The 24,925-nt window shown below is 46.1% G+C and overlaps 1 protein-coding gene across 1 annotated transcript in view; it reads right to left on the bottom strand.

Annotated features, from left to right (window-relative positions):
• Nucleotides 1-23,654, bottom strand: part of LOC115080570 (carbohydrate sulfotransferase 6-like) — a 31,895-nt gene extending 8,241 nt beyond the window's left edge. Inside the window, exon 1 of the mRNA XM_029584806.1 lies at nucleotides 23,526-23,654. The gene's annotated coding sequence lies outside the window, so the exon portion shown is untranslated. The remainder of the gene's footprint in view (nucleotides 1-23,525) is intronic.
• Nucleotides 23,655-24,925: the final 1,271 nt, after the last annotated feature.

The following is a 24,925-nucleotide window of genomic DNA, read 5'->3' as shown; positions in this document are numbered from 1 at the left end:
CGGGAAAACCCGGGAACACCCCCTCATGACGTCAGACGCCGCCGGGCCATTTAAACCCGGCAGCTGCAGTAGCACCTCGCCTTGCAACGAGGTTGCTGCTGTAGTCCCTGGATTGCTTCTTCTGTCTTCTGGATTCCGACCCGGCTTGTATCCTGACTTGTCTTCAGCTTCTGCCCCTTGGTTTTGGTATTGACGTCTGACTTCTGACTTCCGACTTGGCTCCATCCCACGACTTCGTCTCCAGCTTCCGTTCCTGGCTTGGTATTGTTTTCTGACCTCTGGCTCCTGACCCGGCTCCGTCCCACGACTCCGTCTCCTGCTTTCGTCCCTGGCTTTGGTTTCGATCTCTGACTTATGGCTTCTGAGCCGGCTTCGCTCATGGGCTCCGACTTCGGCTTCTTCATCTCCTCAGGTATCCGATACTTGCTGGCCCAGAGGATTCTCCTAAGTCCCAGCGGCTCGGGCTCTCACGGGCTCCTCCCGGGGGAGCCATGGGCTTCCGAGGGTGAAGACTCTTCAGCTACGTGGGCCCAGCCGTCCTTCGTCCATCTCTTTGGCCGCAGCCCGGATCCTTGGTCGCATAGGATCCCACCTAAGTCCATGGGGGGACCTCGGACTTCCAGTGGTGAAGCCTCATCCGAGTCTCTTCCGTACCTCCTCCCGGCTGTGACGCTCGCTGTGGTCCTCCACAGCTTACCATCCACTGTCTCAGCCGGGCCAAGGGTTCACGATCAAAACATTGTATGATGTTGAAAATGATATTTCTTTGAGAATGTAATACTGATTTAATGGGAATTTAATTGCCTGTTTGAGTTTAATTGAATATATACAAATACTTGAAATGAATAACTATGAAGAATAATGACTGGTTCAGTGATAATTATAATGTTGTCTAAGTAATGTTAAAAATCATAAATAAAGAATACAAAAAAAAAATACTGACAGTGCTACTTCCCCAGATATCTTTTGAAGATATCTGGGGAAGTAGTAAGTTGTCTGCTTCATTTTTTTGAAGGAGTTAATAAACACGTGGATAAAGGTGAACCGGTAGATGTAGTGTATTTGGATTTTCAGAAGATGTTTGACAAAGTCCCTCATGAGAGGCTTCTAAGAAAACTAAAAAGTCATGGGATAGGAGGAGATGTCCTTTCGTGGATTACAAACTGGTTAAAAGGAAACAGAGAGTAGGATTAAATGGTCAATTTTCTCAGTGGAAAAGGGTAAACAGTGGAGTGCCTCAGGGATCTGTACTTGGACCAGTGCTTTTCAATCTACTAGGTAAATGAAGCTTGACCGACGTGCCGCAAATGCGCAGTAGAGAGCAACTCTACCGCGCATGCGCGGGCAGCACGTCGGTCAGAGCTTGCCTGTAACAAAAATGGTGCGGCGAGGAGCAGTAGCGGCGGCGGCGCGCGCAAGGGAGGGAGGGACCTCCCCCGGAGATCTTCCGTCTGCGCCATCCGAAGGGGTTGTGAATGAGCTCAGAGGGGGTGTGGGGAGTGAGGGGGGGAGAGAGAATGAGGGGAGGGGGAGAATGAGGGGTAAGGAAATGGACCGAAAAAAAAAAAAGGTAATGTAGCTCGTTGTTACGGGCTTAACGGCTAGTATATATATATACAAAATGATCTGGAAAGGAATACGACGAGTGAGGTTATCAAATTTGCGGATGACACAAAATTATTCAGAGTAGTTAAATCACAAGCAGACTGTGATACATTACAGGAGGACCTTGCAAGACTGGAAGATTGGGCATCCAAATGGCAGATGAAATTTAATGTGGACAAGTGCAAGGTGATGCACATAGGGAAAAATAACCCTTGCTGTAGTTAAAGAATGTTCTGGCCCGAGGAGGACAGAACCTGCCAGGTTTTGGAAGGCTCCACCTTTCCAAAAACAGGTCAATGAATATCAACCCATTCCTGACGTCCCAGGGGGAGTTCAAAAAACAATCCAGGTGAAGGCTGGTTGTCAAGCTAAGTGTAAAACATTGATAAGACAGGCGAAGAGAGAATTTGAAATGAAGTTGGCCATAGAGGCAAAAACTCATAATAAAAACTTTTTTAAATATATCCAAAGCAAGAAACCTGTGAGGGAGTCGGTTGGACCATTAGATGACAGAGGGGTTAAAGGGGCTCTTAGGGAAGATAAGGCCATTGCAGAAAGACTAAATGAATTCTTTGCCTCCGTGTTTACTAATGAGGATGTTGGGGAGATACCAGTTCCGGAGATGGTTTTCAGGGGTGATGACTCAGACGAACTGAACGAGATCACTGTGAACCTGGAAGATGTAGTAGGCCAGATTGACAAACTAAAGAGTAGCAAATCACCTGGACCGGATGGTATGCATCCTAGGGTTCTGAAGGAACTCAAAAATGAAATTTCTGATCTATTAGTTAAAATTTGTAACCTATCATTAAAATCATCCATTGTACCTGAAGACTGGAGGGTGGCCAATGTAACCCCAATATTTAAAAAAGGCTCCAGGGGCGATCCGGGTAATTATAGACCAGTGAGCCTGACTTCAGTGCCGGGAAAAATAGTGGAAACTATTCTCAAGATCAAAATTGTAGAGCATATAGAAAGACATGATTTAATGGGACACAGTCAACATGGATTTACCCAAGGGAAGTCTTGCCTAACAAATCTGCTTCATTTTTTTGAAGGGGTTAATAAACATGTGGATAAAGGTGAACCGGTAGATGTAGTATACTTGGATTTTCAGAAGGCGTTTGACAAAGTCCCTCATGAGAGGCTTCTACGAAAACTAAAAAGTCATGGGATAGGAGGCGATGTCCTTTCGTGGATTACAAACTGGTTAAAAGACAGGAAACAGAGAGTAGGATTAAATGGTCAATATTCTCAGTGGAAAAGGGTAAACAGTGGAGTACCTCAGGGATCTGTATTGGGACCGGTGCTTTTCAATATATATATATATAAATGATCTGGAAAGGAATACAACGAGTGAGGTTATCAAATTTGCGGATGATACAAAATTATTCAGAGTAGTTAAATCATAGGCAGACTGTGATACATTACAGGAGGACCTTGCAAGACTGGAAGATTGGGCATCCAAATGGCAGATGAAATTTAATGTGGACAAGTGCAAGGTGTTGCACATAGGGAAAAATAACCCTTGCTGTAGTTACACGATGTTAGGTTCCATATTAGGAGCTACCACCCAGGAAAAAGATCTAGGCATCATAATGGATAATACTTTAAAATCGTCGGCTCAGTGTGCTGCAGCAGTCAAAAAAGCAAACAGAACGTTAGGAATTATTAGGAAGGGAATGGTTAATAGAACAGAAAATGTCATAATGCCTCTGTATCGCTCCATGGTGAGACCGCACCTTGAATACTGTGTACAATTCTGGTCGCTGCATCTCAAAAAAGATATAGTTGCGATGGAGAAGGTACAGAGAAGGGCTACCAAAATGATAAGGGGAATGGAACAGCTCCCCTATGAGGAAAGGCTGAAGAGGTTAGGGCTGTTCAGCTTGGAGAAGAGACGGCTGAGGGGGGATATGATAGAGGTGTTTAAGATCATTATTTACACTTTCGAATAATAGAAGGACTAGGGGGCATTCCATGAAGTTAGCAAGTAGCACATTTAAGACTAATTGGAGAAAATTCTTTTTCACTCAACGCACAATAAAGCTCTGGAATTTGTTGCCAGAGGATGTGGTTAGTGCAGTTAGTGTAGCTGGGTTCAAAAAAGGTTTGGATAAGTTCTTGGAGGAGAAGTCCATTAATGGCTATTAATCAATTATACTTAGGGAATAGCCCCTGCTATTAATTGCATCAGTAGCATGGGATCTTCTTAGTGTTTGGGTAATTGCCAGGTTCTTGTGGCCTGGGTTTTGGCCTCTGTTGGAAACAGGATGCTGGGCTTGATGGACCCTTGGTCTGTCCCAGCATGGCTCACCTGGGTTTCTCTGCAAAAGCCCAGCCAATCTCACAGAACTCAACAAACAATGACCACAGCCTGCTTTCTGCCCACGTGGAAATGTTTCAGCAGGAATTACAAAAAAAACCTTGGGAAGCGCTGTCTCTCCCAGGCTCCATGTGCAGTCAGAAAAAAAAACAAACAATTCCACTGAAGGCAAAACTGCTTCATGCATATTGCAAAAGAAAACCTTCTGTTAAAGGCTGGCTCGCCGAGTTGTGAGGCTGCCTACACCTTTCTCTACAAATGTCTCCCAGCGTGCTTCTGCACACATCCCCTCCTTTGGCAGTGCAATGCTGCTGGGGATTTCAACTTCCCTCTCCTGCCACTGACATCCACTTTGTGCCCCAGTTCTAGGAAGCTCTTTGTCCTAACCCCTAGCCTTGGTTCTTATTCTGAGGGGTCCATGAGCTCCGTGATTCCTCCGGCTCCATGCTGCTTCTCTCCCTCTGCCCCTTGGGAACTAGCAACTCCTCCCAGTCTAGGTCTTTGCCTACTGCCCCCCCCCCCCCCTGTTTGCCACTGGCTTGCACTTGCCAGGGGGATTTGAGGAACTGTAGTTTTTGGATGTTTTTCGTAAGAACATAAGAACCTGCGATACTGGGTCAGACCAAGGGTCCATCAAGCCCAGCATCCTGTTTCCAACAGTGGCCAATCCAGGCCATAAGAACCTGGCAAGTACCCAAACACTAAGTCTATCCCATGTTACCGTTGCTAGTAATAGCAGTGGCTATTTTCTAAGTGAACTTAACCTCAGTACTCTGTGACCAGTTGCTTGTGGGATCTGGGTAGGGATGGAGGGGCTCTCTCTTTCTTCACTTAACCCGCTATATTCAGAACATAGCCATGTAAACTCCTGGGCAGGATGGCTCCCATAGATGGAAAGAGAGATGGACTCTACTGCTCTCTGTTTCTGCATAGATAGCCTCCCTGTGGAGGGAAGCACAGCTTCAAGCCCCTTTTCCTTCACTGTAAACAGCACTGATGATCGTCACAGCCTATTGCATCCAAAAATCACACCCCGAGAAGCCATGTGGTTTCCTGCTTCTTTACTGAGAGTTGATTAGAGGATCTCAAATCAGAATTTAAATAAAGTCAATGAACAAATAAGGCAGAAGAAAGATGAATAAATGTGTGACCTTTTCTAGTAGGTGACCTCCTTCTCTTTCCAAATATTCAGATTGCAGAGAGTTCAATCCTCCTTCCACTCCCAAATGGATCCCCACTGTAGGCTGGTTAGAATACAGTCCCAATAATTGATCAGAACGCAAGTGCCAAGTCTCAATCCTTTCTGCAAATACCGAGCAGGTATTCCCTTCTCAAGTAGCTCTCAGACGCAGTTCTTAGCCACTACCTCCAGCTCCTTCCCTTCTTGTCATGGGGCAGGGATTCTTCCCGCCCAGATGAATCATCCACACTTCAGGTTCCTTCAGAGTGAAACGTACCTCTCTCCCAAAGGCTTGGGAACAGAGTCTCCTAGTACCAAGGGCGCTCAGAGCCAAAAAAGAAAAATAGTCTCTGAACCCAAACAAGGGGGAAAATCAAAACTAGAGCCAGGAAGGGTGGAAACATTTCATTGCCTCAAAACTGAGGAGATGATGCAAAATGACATACCTCATACCTTTCCTGAGGTCTGAAGTTGAAATGCCTCTGTATCGGGTGACTAACAGTTCTATCCCTACCCTTGATTTCACCTTGCCCAGGGACTCCCCAGTCCTCTGGGAGCAGTCCACACAAGGGAATTCTCCAAAACGGATTCAAAGTGTAAACACAGCATCTAAGAAGTCAGTCTGTCGGGCTGGCTTTACGGGAAAACCCCACTAGCTTCTCTCTTCATTACGTGACAAAAAATCAACAGTCAGAGACGTCCTGTCTCCAGGAAATCTAACAAACAAAATCCCACAACCTGTCTAACCAAAATCCAAACTAAAATCCATGCTCTAAAAAGGTGCTTGGTGGTAACAAACAGCTAGAGCACACCATCTATAGCTCCCACATGGGGGGGGGGGGGGTGTCAAAGCCATGTCTCCGCTAATTCCTGCTCTGACCCTCCCCAGTTAAATAGTACATTCCTTCTGGTAAGGAAACCAGGGGTTCCTTACACCCGGTTAAGGGGCTGCAAGCCCAGAAAACACTTTTAAAACAAGTGCCAGCAGAGTACCGATCCCCCGCCTCCACAAGCCACCAAATTCAAACATAAAGCAGCGGCTGCTGGTGCCTCGATGCCAATCCCCCCTTTTCTCCTTCCCGAGATTTTTACAACAAAATCAGAACCCCCTCCCTCTCTGCCTGCCCACCCTTTCGACTGACCTGCAACCTGAAGCGCACCCCCAGGACCCATCTCCCGGACCCCTGAAAGCCCAGCTGGGAGCACAGTAATGTCTTCCCTGCTCCCAGCCACTTCCAGAACTGCTCTGACAGCGTACGCAAGCCAAGGGAGCAGGGAAAGCAGGATAAGGTTTCGGGGATCCAGGAGGTGGGTTTGGGGAGGGGCATAGGCGAGGCAAGAGGGGATCCTGATTGAAATGGGGAAGGAAGGTGGGGGCCTCAGGGCACTAGTGGTCGCCACATGCCCCATCGTTCTTGCGAGGGATGTTCGGAATTTTCACTTTTGAAAGTTGGCAAACCCGACACCAGCGACTTCCCTCTGACCTCCTGCCTGACCGCTGCAAATCGCCTGGCTTAGCCACGCCCCCGCTGACATTGCCCACCAACTCAAAGACGGGACTTCCGGGAAGTAAACACCATAACTTGCCTTCCTAATCGATTGAAAAGGACCTGTGTGGCACTTTCTTAAGATACGGAGGAAAAGCCCTCAGAACCCACGCGTATAGTTCGATCGGAACCGTGAAGCATGGGGACGAAAAATGGTCATCATCCGTCTTAAAAGGCCTCCATCCAACCGGCTACGCGCATATCTTATAAAATCCGTCATACTTTTGTTCACGCCTGGTGTGCGAACAAAAGTACGCGCGTGCGTAGATTTAGAAAATCTACCCCTTGATGTTTGCTGTTGATATGCGATTCCACCAGGTCTGTAGTATAAGGTACAGGCACCAAGGCAGGGAGAGCAGGCCCTCGCAGAGCGAGTACCTGTTCTCTGTAAGGCACCTGCAATAAAGCAGAGGGCCCCCGAGGAGCAGGTACCCAAGTTAGCAATTACCCCGAAGGGCAAAGAGAGAGAGCTTCCTGCGGCAGCACGGAAGCGGCAGAGTAGCGAGGACAGGAACGGATTCGAGTCCTTGCTAACTCGGGGAGCTAGCAAATGAGTGAAGGTAATATACCCGGATGGCGTGACGACAGCTTGAGGGAACGCCCTCGAGGTTCGCGCCAAGGGTGGTACAAAGACGTGAGTTGCGCGCGCGCCCTAGTAGGTACCTGGGAGGAGCAATGGCGGGAGGCTGCACCATAGCCATTCCGGGGACGCCAGAGAGGTCGGCTTGTAGATGCGGCGGCAGCCATCTTGCCCAGGTAAGCGGGAGGAGCCATGAATAAGGTGAGGCAAACGGGGCGAAGCCATCGAGGACCGACGGACGCAACAGAGGGATTTACTTCCCAATAGATAGCAACTGATTTTTGATTTGTTAAATTAGATGGGTGCACTGAACCTTCTTTTTCTGGTTATTTATCGGTCCCCAAATATCTCAACTGATTACGATATTGGGGTTGGAGAGGCGTGATCATATCTTATTAGCTGATATTAATTTACCTTCAGCTGGTGAAGCTAAAGCAGTGGCCACAACATTTTTTTTTTGTTTTATCTCTTTATTCATTTTTTCAACATTTTACAAAGTGAATAACTTTGCAAAGAAAATAATATAGCGTTTGATATGTATACATAAAGGAAAAATAAAAAAGAAATATAAAGAATTATATCAATATTCAATTCAAGAAATTAATATCATCATCTATGCCATACCTCAAACAACTAAAGACATCATAGAGGAAATATGCAGGATAATATGAACCCATAAATGAGGAATATCACAAGAAATCACCAAATATTGACTGTGACAGGGAGTCCAGCATATATTTCATTACCTCCAATCACATTCTCATTAGTCAAAACTTGCCTTTTTGCACTCAGGAAATCTTTTAAATAGTTAACTTAAAAATAATATGTGGTGTTCCTTGAAATTTTACTACACATTTACAAGGGTATTTTACAATTATAGTAGCGCCAAGAGCAAGAACCTCAGGCCTTAACAACAGAAATTCCCTACGACGGATCTGGGTGTTTCTGGCAAGGTCTGGATAGACCCTTACCATAGCACCAAGAAAAGGAATACCCATATTTTTTAAATAATCCCTCATCACCAGATTCATATCTTGTTCAGACTGAAAAGATATTAACAAACATAGAAACATAGAAATGACGGCAGAAGAAGACCAAACGGCCCTACCAGTCTGCCCAGCAAGTTTCACACTCTCTTTTTTTTCATACTTATCTGTTTCTCTTGGCTCTTAGTAACCTTTTGATTCTATTACCCTTCCAACCCCACCATTAATGTAGAGAGCAGTGTTGGAGCTGCATCTAAATGAAATATCTAGCTTAATTAGCCAGGGGCAGCAACCGCCGCAACAAGCAAACCACACCCATGCTTGTTTACCCCGACTATGTAATTCAATCCTTGTTGGTTGTCTGTATATAGATCCACTTTTCTTCATTCCCCCTGCCGCTGAAGCAGAGAGTTATGCTGAATATGCATTGAAAGTGAAGTGTCAGTCTTTCTCCCCTGCCGTTGAAGCAGAGAGCTATGCTGAATATGCTTGAAGACTTTCTCCCCTGCCGTTGAAGCAGAGAGCTATGCTGGATATGCTTGAAGACTTTCTCCCCTGCCGTTGAAGCAGAGAGCTATGCTGGATATGCTTGAAGACTTTCTCCCCTGCCGTTGAAGCAGAGAGCTGTGCTGGAAATGCTTGAAGACTTTCTCCCCTGCCGTTGAAGCAGAGAGCTATGCTGGATATGCTTGAAGACTTCCTCCCCTGCCGTTGAAGCAGAGAGCTATGCTGGATATGCTTGAAGACTTCCTCCCCTGCCGTTGAAGCAGAGAGCTATGCTGAATATGCTTGAAGACTTCCTCCCCTGCCGTTGAAGCAAAGAGCTATGCTGGATATGCATTGAAAGTGAAGTATCAGGCTTATTTGATTTAGGGTAGTAACTGCCATAAAAAGCAAGCTTCTCCCTGCTTTTTTGTGAATGCAATTTTTTTTTTTCCCCACATTCATTTACGTCCTCTAGACTTTATGGATCCACAGTGTTTATCCCACGCCCCTTTGAAGTCTTTCACACTTCTGGTCTTCACCACTTCCTCCGGAAGGGCATTCCAGGCATCCACCACCCTCTCCGTGAAGAAATACTTCCTGACATTGGTTCTGAGTCTTCCTCCCTGGAGCTTCAAAACATGACCCCTGGTTCTGCTGATTTGTTTCCGACGGAAAAGGTTTGTCGTTGTCTTTGGATCATTAAAACCTTTCAAGTATCTGAAAGTCTGTATCATATCACCTCTGCTCCTCCTTTCCTCCAGGGTGTACATATTTAGATTCTTCAATCTCTCCTCATAAGTCATTCGATGAAGACCTTCCACCTTTTTGGTCGCCCTTCTCTGGACCGCCTCCATCTTGTCTCTGTCTCTTCGGAGATACGGTCTCCAGAGCTGAACACAGTATTCCAGGTGAGGCCTCACCAAGGACCTGTACAAGGGGATAATCACTTCCCTTTTCTTACTCGATATTCCTCTCTCTATGCAGCCCAGCAAGTAATCCGTGCTAAAATTTCTACTTGAGATTCTTCTAAAAAACTTGTCAAATTTTGAAAATCTATGGAGTTCCTTGACAAATTTTCTCTAGGCCACAACATTTTTATCCAACTTAAATCTACAAGGCGACAAGCAAATTGTGAATTCCCATTCTCATTTAAAAGGGAATATATTCGATTTGATTTTTAATTTATTTATTTATTTCGAATTTTTGTATACCGACATTCTTGAAAGAAGATATCAAATCATATCGGTTTCCATTGAAACTGAACAATCGCAGCTGTGGCGTTACATTGAAACAAGTACATTAATCCTTGTCAGATATGTAACCTTACTACTTACTACAAGAATGGACTGGTCCGTTTGCTGTGGCTTTACAGCAGTCAGCTGGGCTTAATGATCAGCCAGTTATTTGATCTAGGGATTAAAACAACAGTAGAACACTTTAGAATGCTATCTTAGATATTATCAGTCTTGCAGAGAAAATAGAGATGGATGAGCTCATTACTGCCTGGAACAGCACATTATCCTGGGCTATAAATCAGATTGCTCCAAATAAAGGGCACCAGTATTAAAGTGGCTCCATGGTTTTCATCTGATCTCTGCTTGTTGGAGAAAAAAAAAACCGGGAGAACGTTAGAAAGGGTTTGGTAAACTTCTGGTAAAGAAGAGGATTTGAGTATTTCTAAAACCCATTTGAAATATTATAAAGCAAAATTGCTTACCTGGGACTAGTCCTCACATCCAGGACAAGCAAAATTGCTTGTCCTGGATGTGAGGACTACATCCAGGACAAGCAGGATGTAGTCCTCACATATGGGTGACGTCACTGACGGAGCCCTATCACGGAAAACTCTCTGTCAAAGTTTCTAGAAACGTTTGACTGGCACATTGAGTCCACTGAGCATGCCCAGCATGCCATGATCCCTGTATCCACAGGGGTCTCCCTTCAGTCTCGTTTGTAGCAAAAAGTGTGAGCGAAAAATAAAATAAAATAATAAAACGTATCGGACCCAACTTCGCAGGTAGGTGGGTGGGTTCTGTGAGGACTACATCCTGCTGTCCTGGGATAACACTTATTACAAGGTAAGCAATTTTGCTTTATCCCAGGACAAGCAGGATGCTAGTCCTCACATATGGGTGATTAGCAAGCTACAGGCTGACTCGTATTACAACAGGCCAACTCGTACGGAGGCACAATAATTGGGCAATGATGAGGCAGCCTGACATCACAGCAGGTGGTTATGGAAGAAGTTGGGGATCATAGTGGAAGAAAGCTTTTCAAGACAGGTTGGTCAAAGGCAGAGTCTTGATAGACTTTGATAAGTAGTAGGGGGCTGCGAATGTGTGAAGATAGCTCCATGTCGCAGCCTAGCAGATGTCGGCAATTGGTACTGAACGATAGTGTGGTACTGATGTTGTCATGGCCGTTATAGAATGTGCCTGCACTCACCCCTAGAGAGGAAGACCTGATGCATCATAGGAGAATCCGATACAGTCTGCTAGTCAATTGGAGAGAGTCTGTTTGCCCACTGGAACTCGCAGCTTGTCTTTTGTCAAAGAAGGAAAGAGTTAGGTGTAATTCCTATGGAGGGTAGTGCGGTTTAGATAGAATGCAAATGCACTCTTACAGTCCAAGGAGTGGAAAACCCTCTCGCCCTGGTGAGAGAGAGGCATCGAGAAAAAGTGGGCAGAGTATATTTTGAGTAAGGTGAGATGCTGCGTCTACCTTAAGAAGAATATGAGAGTGATTATGTAGGACCACTCAGTCACGGAGGAACGCAGGGTCAGGTGAGTATGCAACAAGGTGTTTAACTGACTGACCCTATTGGCAGAAGTGATGACTACAAGGGAAAGAAGTTCCCATGCTAGACTGTTAAGTGAGAGGAATGTAAAGGCTCGAACGGGGAACATATGAGTCTTGTAAGCACTAAATGTAGGCCCCATTCTGTAACTAGTGAACATAGAGGTGGCTTAATCCGTGGATAACCCATGGTAAGCTGACTCAGAAGGGGTTGAACCGTTAATCGGGTATCCCCACTCCCAAGTGGTACGCTGAATTGGAACTGAGGTGTACCCATGCGGAGGATGTCTGGGGAGCAGAATCCGAGGGAGTAAAAGAAAAGGAGTGGTGCAGAAAAAAGGGCTAATACCCTTTTGTATGCGCCATGTGGTAAAACATGCCATTTTTAATGGTAAGATTTATGTGTGGAAGGCTGTTGTGACGCTATCAGTACCTGAAAACATCAGTGAGTCCATAATATGAGACTGACCTGTGAGAAGGCGAATTGGTTACTGGTGTGATAGATTGAGAAGTATGGGAAAGCATACTGGTCTCGGCCAGGACGTGGGTCTTAGAACAGTGAACCCCATCCCGGTGCAGCATAATAAGAGTGCTGGCTATGAGAGGCGTCAAAAGAGACACATATAAGAGGCCTTTGTTGCAGCAAAGGCGTCCATGGGAACGCATTTCAAGACATGTGTAGGGAGAAGAATTTGTCCACCGTATGGTTTGATTCGGACGCAGAGGGCAAGGTCGGTTGACCTCAGCGCTAGAAGATTTTTCTCGCTACACATGTAGTCAGAGACCATTCAAGAGAATGGAAACATCTATGAAAAAGGTCTGCTAGTGCGTTCAGTAAGTCTGTTAGATAAATGGCACAGGGATGCATGGAGTGTGCAAAGGCCAAAGGCTAGAGCTGTGCAGCTTCCTAGCAGAGCAGCTAAAAGGTTGTGCGTACTTGTCACTATGCTGACTGTCTGTATGCACAAAGGTTTGTTGCAGAGGCAGTATTGGAAGGCATAAAGACATAACTCATGGCTTGAAGCTCCAGGAAGTTGATGAGAAACTCTGCATGGAGCAGAATAGACGCATATTGGGTTGGGAAGATGTGGATTCAAACTCGTCAACCCTAAGTAAATGCAACCATGAGCAGGACCAGCCGAGGATTTGGTTCTAGATCAGTAATATGGAATAGGGACGAAAGCGGTTGAACAGCTTAGATCCACTGATAATTGAAAATTCCACTGAATCTTACTCATAGCGAATCTGGATATATGAGTAAAGTGGTTAGTGAAAAAATCCCGTGGCCCAGCAATGAAAGAATTGAGGGGCTGAGGTTATGTTGCATGCGCGCAGAGATGTGTAGGAATTTGCTGAATGTCTGCGCAGTTGTTGGACAACTGTAGCGTCCAGAACTGTTTTATATGGGATTTATGGCAGTTAAACAGCAATCATACATAAAGGGCGGAGTTAAAGGCACACACATTTAGGTTAATCACAGCAGAAGAATGTGCGGCAATCAATTAAACTGAACAATAGCACTATAAATGAAGCATAAACAATTTAATAAGTGCACACACCAATAGTGCACAAAATTTAAATACTAAACGTAAATACGTAGTTATACAAAGGCTTTGTACATCTCTACTTTACAATCCAATGCAGGGAGAAAGATTAATTCTAATAGTGAAATTCTGAAAATTTTTGAGGAATTTTATAGCAAACTCTATACCTCAGAAGATTTTGATACTGAGAAATGTGTATGATTTTTATGGAACTTAAAACTTAAAGCTGTTTAATGATTTTCATTTGGCTTACTTAAATCGACCAATCACGATAGAGGAGATTCAGGGGGGAATAGGTAGTACAGCCATGTTTAAAGCCCCAGGACCGGATTGTTACAGTGCAGAATTTTATAAAAATTTAAGGGAATAAGTTTCATCTCTATTAAGTAAGACATTTGAAGTGCTTATTGATAAGGGGGAATTCATTTAAATATGGATAAATCAGAAGCGATGGCGTTTCCTGATGTAATCCGTGGTCAATGGGAGGGTGGCATGGTCCTATCTTTTCTGCCTACTGGAACATCTGGGCTTAGGTGGTCTTTTAAGGAGAGTAGTGCAACTATTATATCACAAACCTCAAGCTTCGATTGTGGCGAATAGGGAATGTTCGGAGGCCTCCAATATTGGCAGGGGAACTAAAAGCAGGGTTGCCCTCTGTCTCCCTTGTTTTTGTTAACTTTAGAGACATTATTGAAAGTTATTCAATTTTATTTATTTAGGAATTTTATATACTTTCGTTCCAAAAGAAGATCACAACGGTTTACAATATCAGCTCTCCGTTCCCTTGCTCTCTCTTTTGTGTTTTTGTGTTGTCGGTCGCGCGGTCGCTGTTCGCGCGGTCACCGTTCGCTTGGTCGCTGCTCGCGCGGTCACCGTTGCTCGGTCGCTGCTCCCTCGGTCTCGTGTTCGCGTGGGTCCCATGTCCCTCGGTCTCGTGTTTCGCGTGGTCCCGTGTTCCCTTGGTCTCGTCTGCTCCCGGTCTCGTGCTCTTGGTCTCTCGTCGTGTCTTTTGCTTGCCTGCTTGTGGTGAATGTGTGCTTGCTTGCTTGTTGGGTGGTTGAGTGGTTTGCTTGCTTGCTTGTTGGTGGTTGAGTGTTTCACTCGAGGGTGACTTTACCCACATCTAGATTCCGCCCAGTCTTGGGCTCGCTCCTGTTGGGACTTACTGAACTTTTGTGTCTTGATTCTCTGCACTACAGTTTCAGCCTTAGTTAGGACATCCATTCAAGTCAACCCTTGGAGGACTCCAGCCTCTACTACTTGATCCTTGAACCAAGATGCTCCAGCACTTCTGTATTCTGCATCTTGCCTGACCTCTGTCTTCTGCGTTCCATGTTCTGTGTTTGTCTTGCCTGGACCTTGACCACTACTGCCTTGTCTTCTGCTCCATTATTCTTCTCGCTACGGTTACTCGCCAAGAAGAACCAGCTTGTCCTTGGATCTTCGCTTGCCCTCGACAGTATGGACTACGCCTCCTCCTCTCGCTGTTGACAGAGGCTTGAGGGGGGGCTTTGAGGAGGGGGGTACTGTTGTGATCTTGCCCGCGAGGAGCGCGGGCAGGCTCTTACCTTCGCGGCCAGTTGGGCTGCTGATGCTGCTTCTCTCTCCCTGAATCAGCTGGGGCCGTCCCCGCAGCTGTTGCCATGCGGCCGGCTCCTTTGCTGCTATTTCTGCCTTCCCCCGACGTGCTGCTGCGATCCCGGGACTTTCAGCCAGTAGAGAGGCCGTCCCTGCCGATGCCTGCTTCAGCCCGGGTCCTCGCCCGGCAGGGAGGCCGTCCCTGCAGCTCTCTACTCTGCCTACAGTCTTACCTCTCTCCCTGAGGCTGTCTCCATGGCATGGGGCCGTTCCTGCAGCCAGCACCTCTCTTGCTTCAGTCCTTGCAGCTGGGAGCTGCTCCAGTTACCTGCCTTCACCCAGCTCCAGCCCAGGGCTGCTCCGCTGCTTCCCTGGGCCCTCCACGTGGCTGAGGACGCCACCAGCTTCCAGCTCTTCTCTCCAGCTTCCTAGGGCACGGGCGGGCGCGCGCGGCCTCTCTACTCCTCTTCAAGGGCCAGCCAGGTGTGGCCCCCTGCTGACCCCTCCCTGGGCGTTGTCATCGTCAGCCCTACTAAAGGGCTCAGCTTCCAGTCTGACTTTGCCTTCGCAAGGAGTTGGTCACTCCTGGGATTCTACCATCCTTGCTCCAGGAGTTGTCCGTGTTCCAGCCTTCTGCAAGGTCCTGTGTTGCTTGTTCTCTGTCGAAGCTCCTCGTCCTGTCCTGATGTCTACCTGCTGTTCCAGTCCTGATGTCTGCTTGATGTACCAGCCCTGATGTTTGCCTGTTCATGTTCCTGCCCTTGGCCTGTCTTCCAATCCGGTACCCGTGTTCCAGTCCAGTTGATGCTTATACCTTACCTTTGGCTGCCGGTGTGCAGCAAACCCTGCTTTAGGCTGCCAGAAGTGCAGCCACCTGCTTCTTCCCTGTGTCTTCAAGATGTCCCGGTGCCTCGCGGCAAGCCATGTCGTGGTCCATGACCAGCCCCACGGGCGAGCTGAGTAGGGCGCTTTGTGATGCAAGCATGCACCTCGTTCCTGAGTCTTTGAGAAAGCCTTACCTTCGTTCCGAATCTCCTGAAAGCTAGCACCTCGTCCCTGCTGTGTCCTCAAGATGTCCTGGTGCCTCGCGGCAAGCCATGTCGTGGTCCGTGACCAGCCCCACGGGCGGGCAGAGTAGGGCGCTTCGAGATGCAAGCCATGCACCTCGTTTCTGAGGTCTCTGAGAAAGCCTCTTACCTTGTTCCTGAACTTTCTGAAAGCCTGGTATCCTGCCTGCAACCCCTGTCGTGGTCTGTGACCAGCCCCACGGGCGGCTGTGTGTAGGGCGCTTCATGTTGCCAGTCTCGTACCTCGCCCTTTGAGTCTCCTGTATGCATCATACCTCGTCCTGAGTCTACGTCTACACTTCCAGTACCTCGTTCCTGAGTCTACGTTTGCACTTCCAGTACCTTGTTCCTGAGTCTACGTCTGCACTTCGAGTACCCCGTTCTTGAGTCTACGTCTGCACTTCCAGTACCTCGTTCCTGAGTTTACGTCCGCACTTCCAGTACCTCGTTCCCGAGTCCTCGTCTTTGCCTGAGTCTACCTCTGTTTCTGAAGGTCGTCGCATCCCATGTTCCAGTCTTCGCTGCCCTGGCCTCCATCCGGCCTGCCGCTTCGTGCCGTACCCTGCGGCAGGTCCGAAAGGGCTGGGAATGGTCGGAGGACTGTTCACAAGACCAACATAGCATTGTTGGGTCTTCTGAAGCGTGCAGGCCCGGAGGAGGGCCTGTCTCCAGTCATCACTCCAGCCTTGCTTCCGTCCAGCCCATGCTCGGGCATGCCACGCCTCCCGCGGCACCTCCTCGGAGTCCTCTGGGGTCGAGCGCGGCCCAAGGACACCATCTCTCAGGAGTGGGATCGCTCTCCTAGCGCTCCACAACACCTATTGTATCAGCTCTAATTTTCTATGTACCGTTTGTAGCAGTTGTACCAGTTTTAGTATTCTGTTTTATGTACTGCCTTTGAGTGAAGTTTTCTGTTTATTGTAAACCAAGGCGATCTGTATCTCATATAGGAACCGCGGTATATAAAAATCAAAAATAAATAAATACGGGGAAGCAGGAGGTGTGGATGGGCAGACTGGAGAGCCATCCTGTTCTATGCTTCTAAATAAGAATTATCCAGCACTCATCATGATTTTTCGAGATCACATAGGTTACCTCCTCAGAATCATCTTCTGAAAGTGTTTAATATGCTCTCTCTGGCTACTGAAACTCTGGCTCATCAGCTAGCAAATTGGAGCCAACTCTGAGCAGGCATGACATTAACACTGGCCAAACCACAACCCCCATGTGCTGCACACTACGGATTTCAAAGCAAGCAATGACACTCAAATCTGACGCCCGAGTCTGTATTTCTGAAGTCATGTTTGCTTCTTCCCCTGCCCTTCCCTTGGACCCTGAGGAGTTGCTGGGCTTTGTGTTCATACCCGAGCCCATGGAGGTCGTTGAGGACCTCTTACAGGCACAAGACCTGGAGTCATGGAATTGTTCCAAGATCTGAAAGAAAGAGATGAATTTTCCCGCCTCTGCTCCTGCACCCCCCTTCCCTATCCTTCTCCCTTCCGTCACTCACTGGGATTCCAGTGGTGGGGGCACAACTTCTACTCTCCTTCCAGCTGCACAATCTCAGGAGCACAGTGATGAAGGCACAGCCCTGTAAGTATTGAGACATCCACCTCAAGTCTCTGTAACCCTTTGAGACCTGGCACTTGTCCTAGTGCCAGCCTAGAATGAAAACCAGCAAAGAACAATACACTCCAAGGCACTAAAGGTGTTAAACGCAGCCCTAGGTTCTGCCGTTACCTCTTCTCTGCCTGTTTTAATCATTCGTCTTTCCATTTTAGTGAAAACATATAGTGGTGCAAAAGCCAATCCAGGAGCAGATGCTGGAACTGATGAAGGAAAGAAAAAAAACCTTGCTTCTGTGTCAGGGTTCAAATGATTTAAATGCCAAGTCACCCACACGCGGTCTGTGAGATAGCACCTCACCTTTCTTACTAAGCACTGCGTCCTCGTGATCTTATTCCCGAGTCTCCATCTTTTTGGCAACGGAGAAACTCTTTACACAATATGGGTGGTTATGGAACCTCTGTTATTGACTATCAATACTAGCTCTACACATAAGAAATGATTTTTGAGAGTATGGGATAAATATATTCAGAATTTAGCTCCTTGTGCTAGAAATTCGATCTTGAACAAATAGTATGTTTTGTGCAGGCCACTTTTATATCCTGATGTATCCTGTATTTTTTTTAATATATATAATGTAATGAATTGGATCTTTCACTTACGGGTTGTTTTGCTATAGGAAAGGGGGGGGGGGAGACAGAGAGGAGGATATTCCTCCTGCAATCTCTTGGGTGCATAAGACTACAGCACCTATGAGTTGAATGTCGATTCTGTCCATTGCTGGGCTGGCTGGGGGGGGGGGGGGGATAGCTCTATGGCTCTACCACATTTGTTTTGTTTGAGAAATCATCGAGGTTATGGAAGTATTTGGTGGATACTGCTTGATGATCTATGTTTGCGTACTTAAGCAGTTGGTCTCTGGAGCAGTAGGTGCTTACCTGTTTGTACTCTGTGTTTTTACTGTTCAAGTATGTACCCTTTCTGACTGTACACTTTGGGGCGGATTTTCATACTCCGAGAATAGGACTATTTTTGTTTGCGCTCCAGGCGCAAACAAAAGTACGCTGGATTTTAGTAGATATGCGCGGAGCCGCGCATATCTGCTAAAAACCTGGATCGGCGCGCGCAAGGCTATCGATTTGTATAGCCGGCGCGCACCGAGCCGCACAGCCTACCCCCTTTCCCTCCGAGGCCGCTCCGAAATCGGAGCGGCCCTCGGAGGGAACTTCCTTTTGCCCTCCCCTCACCTTCCCCTCCCTTCCCCTACCTAACCCACCCGCCCGGCCCTGTCTAAACCCCCCCCCTTACCTTTGTCGGGGGATTTACGCCTCCCAGAGGGAGGCGTAAATCCCCGCGCGCCAGCGGGCCTCTTGCGCGCCGGGCCGCAACCTGGGGGCGGGTACGGAGGGCGCGGCCACGCCCCCGGACCGCCCCGGGCCGTAGCCACGCCCCCGTACCCGCCCCCAAAACGCTGCTGACACGCCCCGAAAACGCCACGACGACCGGGACCGCCCCCGACACGCCCCCCTCGGAGAACCCCGGGACTTACGCGAGTCCCGGGGCTCTGCGCGCGCCGGTAGGCCTATGTAAAATAGGCTTACCGGCGCGCAGGGCCCTGCTCGCCTAAATCCGCCCGGATTTGGGCGGATTTAGGCGAGCAGGGCTCTTAAAATCCGCCCCTTTGTGATGTTGATGTTGTTTGCTGATATTTCAAAAAAACAAGTTTGAAGATAAAAAGGCAGGAGACAATGTTTCACAAATTGTTAATTATTGTCCTATTTCAAATTTGCTCAATTTGGGCAATATTATTGAAAAGGCTAAGTCACGATCCTGGCTGCTAGACAGTGCCCCCCACACCAGCAGAGGTCCTCACTGAGCCACGCTGTCTCCCACCTACTTGATGTCTCCATGATGCAGCAGGGCCAGCCCTATTTAGCCCTGCCTCTCCCAAAACTCGTTGCATCTTCATCAAGTCACCTTGGCTCCTTGCATTGGCCCACCTTCCCTTGCTACTGCGTGGCCCCTGTGGCCTTTTTGCCTTAACTTGCCTTGTCCTGTGTCCTCCTTTGCCTTCGTGACTTCTCCTGTGGCCTCCTTACCCTGCCTTGTGGCCTTTGGGCCTTCAAGTGTCGTCTTGCCCTACCTTGTGACCTTAGGCTTCTTTGTCTGTTGCTTGCTTGTCTTATATGTACCTTGTGTATGAGAGGGTGTGAGTGTATGTGGGTATATGAGAGGATGTCTATGTATTTGTGTAAGAGAGGGTGTGAGTGTATGTGTGTGTATGAGAGGATATCTATGTATTTGTGTATGAGAGGGTGTGTGTGTGTATAAGTGGGCCTGTGTGTGTCTGTGACTGGCTGTGTGGGTTTCTGTGAGAGAGCATGCCTGTTCCTGTGCATGTGTGCCTGTATTCATGTGTGTGAGGGGATTAAAGTTTTTGCGCTCTCCTCCAATCCACAACAATCTCAAGATGACTAGAAATCTAAAGTTCCTAGGTATGGAGAGTGAGACTTTTTTTTTTTTATCGTTGTTAGTTTAATTATTTGATTTGATGTGTCTGTTATTTTGAAATATTTTTATTAGTGTTTGGTAATTCTATTAATCATCTGTTTTGAAATGTATCCTTTTTTAGTATGGTTTTACTATTCTGATTGATTTATATTTCTTGATTGCATTGTTTTGAGGAATAGTTTTTCCATTGTTGCACTGCATACAGAATCTGCCTTGTCGTGGTTTCCAGTTCAGGTTTTGTCTGCATATGTATGTGTGTTAGTGTGTCAGCATATGTATGTGTGTTAGTGTGTGTGAGAGAGACAGAGGAAGCCTGTTTGTGTTGTGAGAGAGACACAGAGGAAGCTTGTGCATGTGTCTCACAGACACACACTCTTTCTCTATTTGTACTCTATCAGCTGGCCACACCCCTTGTGGGTCCTGTATATTTTATTCCCTTTTGGCATCCCTCACAGTGTTTTCCCACCCTCATAAGGAAAACAATATTCTCTGCCAACTGTAATTTCAGTGGTGTTGTTTGCATCATCACCTGTCCTTGCCCTATGATTTATGTTGGTAAAACCATTAGGAAAATTCAAACAAGACTCATAGAGCACTGTTCTTGCGTACGACTATCTAGGAGTGATGCACCGCTGGTTGCAACACCGTATCTCTGACTTGGAATTTGTTGTGATTGTGAACAGCACTGGATCTTTGAACTAGGTTCATTTCACCATGCTGGCCTCAACAAAGAGATTGAATGGTCTGTGTTTTACTGATCATTTGATTCCCTCTGATTCCCTGTTTCCTTCCCGCTCCTGTCCTTTTATTTGTTCCTTTCTATCCTATTTGTTCCTTTCCATCCTATTCCACTATTCTTTTTCATTATTCTTCCCTGAGCTTGTTTCGATATATTATGAATATTGTTCCGATCAAGTTCAGAATTTGAATCAGGAACCAAGAGAAATGATAAATGGGGGGAAATTAATAAATTAATGTCAACCCATCCACAACTGAACTTCTTTGGATAGAAAAGTCATTCCAGGTTTTTGATCCATCAGTGATAATTTAGAAGATCTTAAAATCCTTTTGCAACAAAATGCCCTCTCCTTATATTAAGGAGACTACCATTGTAAATTATAAATTGTATTCTCTGGTTATGACTTTCTTGTTTTATCTATCCTTCCTACTGCCTATTTATTTTACCCCCCGCCCAGTTACATTCTCCTTGTTGAAATGTATTTTCCAAGCTTTAAGTTATTATGTGAACCGGTATGATGTACCCACTAATGCCGGTATATAAAAGTTTCTAAATAAATAAATAAATAAAATAAAATGTATGAATTCTGGGAGTTGTGTTAGAATTAACGTTTCAGCCTCAAATTTCCAGAGACGTAGGTTATTTCTTTCTATAATTTAGAATTTATGCTATATTTCTCCCAGGACAATTTGGCTACCCTAATTCATGCCACTATTGCTAGTCAGTTAGACTCTTGCAATGCCTTGTATTCAGGTGTGACAAACAGTGAGATGCACAGATTGCAAGTTATCCACACATCCTTCTAAAATTGAACTCTTAAAATCTTTACATTGGTTACCCATTTCTTTTAAGATTGATTTTAAGTTTTTTAGTTTAATTTGTAAGTCTTACGTGGGCTAGCTCCAAAATATCTAACAGAAGTTAAGTTCCTTCCAAAAAAGTACGATCCTCTCGGGATAATCAGTTGCGTGTCCCTTCATTTCAAGAGATAAAACGAATTGAAATAAGGTAAAAGTTTATGGAATTCAATATCTAATGAAATTTGCACAATTACTGGTGATTTAAATTTCTGTAAACATTCTAAAACCAACAAACTGTTATGGTTAATGGTGTTTGGGTGGACCCTTGGACACTGTGGCAGCTGACCACGCCCATGGGGGCAGTCCCGTGAGGGACCACGGTGTCAGGCTAGATTCTGGACAGACAAACACAGATTTGAATCTTTTATTAAACAGTTTGAGTACGCACCAGATGTGGCAGTAGTGAGTAGTGGTTGTAGAGCCCGGTTGGGCACGTCTCACACAGAACGTTGGAACAGTGGATCCTCGGCAAGGACGTGCTGTAGTGGAAAGGGACTGAGAGTTATGAGCACACAATAAGATTAGCATTCAGAGTCCCAATGTAGAAATAGGCGAAGCTCCAATACAGGGAGAGCAGGCCCTCGAGGAGCGAGTACCTGATCCCTTAGAGCAGAGAGACTCGGTAGTGTTGTACTCACTTAGCAGTAACAGAGATTCCACTAGCCGAGAGGTCTGGCACCGGAGTAGAGAGCAGGCCCTCAAGGAGCGAGTACCTGATTCCAGTGAAGCAGTACTGTGGAGAGAGATGGTTTCTCTACTCACTGATGGTAACTGTAAGTTAGTTCTTCCAAGTAGAAGGGTAGAGTTTGCAGGCAGCGACACAGGGAACATGGGCCCTGGAAGAGCGAGTAACGGTTTCCTGATAGCACCTGAAAGAAGCAAAGAGGCCCCCGAGGAGCGGGTACCTCGTTAGAGACCCCGAAGGGTAGTAAGAGTTCCAGATAGAGCTGGAGTGGCAGAGTAGCTTAGGAATGGAGAGCGAATCCCATCCGTACGAATCCTGTTGCTAACTCAATGAGCTAGCAAATACTGTAGGCAGATATACCCGGAAGTCGTGATGTCAGAACAGGGGGACGACCCTGAGGTTCGTGCCAAAGTGGAGTTAAAGATGAGGGCGGCGTGCGCACGCCCTAGAGGTACCTTGATGGAGAATGGCGGGAGACAGCACCAAAGCCAGTCCGGGGACGCCGGAGAGAACGGCAAGCAGACGCCGCAGCGGCCATCAGTCCAAGGTGAGCGGGAGGAGCCGAGAGTAGACAGAGGTAGGTGGGGTGAAGTCGTCGAAGACCGACGGATGCAACACAAACAAGTGGAGAACATGGAGAAATCCAAATAATACAGGAGATGTGTCAGGACAGGTGAACTATGTACAGGCGCAGAAACCGTACTGGAGTAGAAGACATTTTTATTCACTCAGTATGATTATCAGGCAGATATCTTGCATTTGAAAGCAGTGAAACAGTTAATTGTGATGGCATTGTTGGTCTCCTTATTTAATCATGGCGGTGTTTCGCACTGGCTGCATCGGGAGGGACAGAGCAAGAGATCAATCAGATCTTCACTGATATAGGAACAGACAGATCTATCAAAAATAGAAGTGGATGATAAGAGACAAACACCCACAAAAATATGCAAAAGAAAAAATAAAGAAGAATAATTGGAAAATTAGTGGAAAAAATATATAACTAGAGAAATATATATAAAATTTTTGTTGTTAAGAAAAGGGTGTTCCCAAGGGGAAGAAAATATTTTGTTACATCTCTTAGGAGAAGCCGGGGTGACGACCCTGTACATCAGCAGGTGACTGGAAAAAGCGGCAAAAAAGCTCAAAGTGCAATAGCAAGGTTACTAGCAGAGAGAAGTGCGGCGACCAACAGGCACAGCCACAAACAACGGTAAACAATGGTGCTAAAGCTCAAGTGCAATAAAGACTCAACTATGGTAAAAAAAAGAGCAAAATGTAGCAAGCAGTAAACTACCTTCATAGACTTGCTCAGAAATGCAGGGTTTCAAAGTTACAGAGAACTGCTGTATAGGCGGTCTAAGATATAATGTTGCGAATGTCTGCAGATTTAAACAGCGAGCAGCTGAAGAATTACCAGACAGATAAACGAGAGTGCATCCGCAATGGAAAAAGAAGAACCAAAAGCATACCTTTTACCAAGTCACCGGACCCACGTGTTCGTGCTGCAAACCGCGGGTAAAATCAGGTGAAGCACGCCAAAAGAAAAGACGGAGCAAGCGTGATGGCGTCAGCATTCAGCCGCGTTGAAGCCAATAAAATACCGACACTGAAATGAAAGGAAGGGAAACATGTTTGAACGAAATATGAAAATGAAAAGAAAATACAAAAAGGGCTGTAAAAAGGAAGAAACTGTGTGCAGGCAGCAAGACACACTGTATCAGACGACCAAAAATGAAAACATCAATCAGTCACAGAGAAAGATAGAAGTCATTGAAGTGTACTCTGAGCATAGAAAGCAGAGGAAGGGAGAAAGATTGAAAACATGGGAAAAATCAATGTGTCAAAAAGGATGCTTAAAGAAGCCAATAATAAGGAGTGAAAAAACTGCAAATAGATAAAGAGCGAGTAAAAAACATTGATAAGGGGAAAGGGGCAAATAGCATCTAAAAAAATGAATACAGGGATCAGAAAATAACAATATAAAGCATAAGAATGTAAGAACCTGCCATGCTGGGTCAGACCAAGGGTCCATCAAGCCCAGCATCCTGTTTCCAACAGTGGCCAATCCAGGCCATAAGAACCTGGCAAGTACCCAAACACTAAGTCTATTCCATGTTACCGTTGCTAATGGCAGTGGCTATTCTCTAAGTCAACTTAATTAATAGCAGGTAATGGACTTCTCCTCCAAGCATATAGATATCAACATATATAATATGCTGTTTATATATATATAATATTCATAATATATCAAAACAAGCTCAGGGAAGACTAATGAAAAAGAATAGTGGAATAGGATGGAAAGGAACAAATAAAAGGACAGGAGCGGGAAGGAAACAGGGAATCAGAGGGAATCAAATGATCAGTAAAACACAGACCATTCAATCTCTTTGTTGAGGCCAGCATGGTGAAATGAACCTAGTTCAAAGATCCAGCGCTGTTCACGATCACGACAAATTCCAAGTCAGAGATACGGTGTTGTGCGGAGATCCAATGAGCAACGAGCGGTGCATCACTCCTAGATAGTCGTACGCAAGAACAGTGCTCTATGATTCTTGTTTGAATCTTCCTAATGGTTTTACCAACATAAATCATAGGGCAAGGGCAGGTGATGATGCAAACGCCACCACTGAAATTAAAGTTGGCACAGGATATTGTTTAAAAAAGCTGTGAGGTAAAACAAAGAAGATAGACGCCAAAGGTCTTTATCCAATATTTATTGAGGTGGAGACGTATTTAAAAACAATTGCCCGACTCAGGCCGAGTTTCGCCGCTCTTTCAGTGGCTGCCTCAGGGGCTATGAACAAATCACAATGACACAAACATTAATGAAACAAAATTAAAACACTACATTAAAATATGACTATACAAA

The sequence above is a fragment of the Rhinatrema bivittatum genome, chromosome 19 (assembly GCF_901001135.1).
Source record: "Rhinatrema bivittatum chromosome 19, aRhiBiv1.1, whole genome shotgun sequence".
Taxonomy (NCBI): domain Eukaryota; kingdom Metazoa; phylum Chordata; class Amphibia; order Gymnophiona; family Rhinatrematidae; genus Rhinatrema; species Rhinatrema bivittatum.
This window is presented reverse-complemented; position numbering and strand designations above follow the sequence as displayed.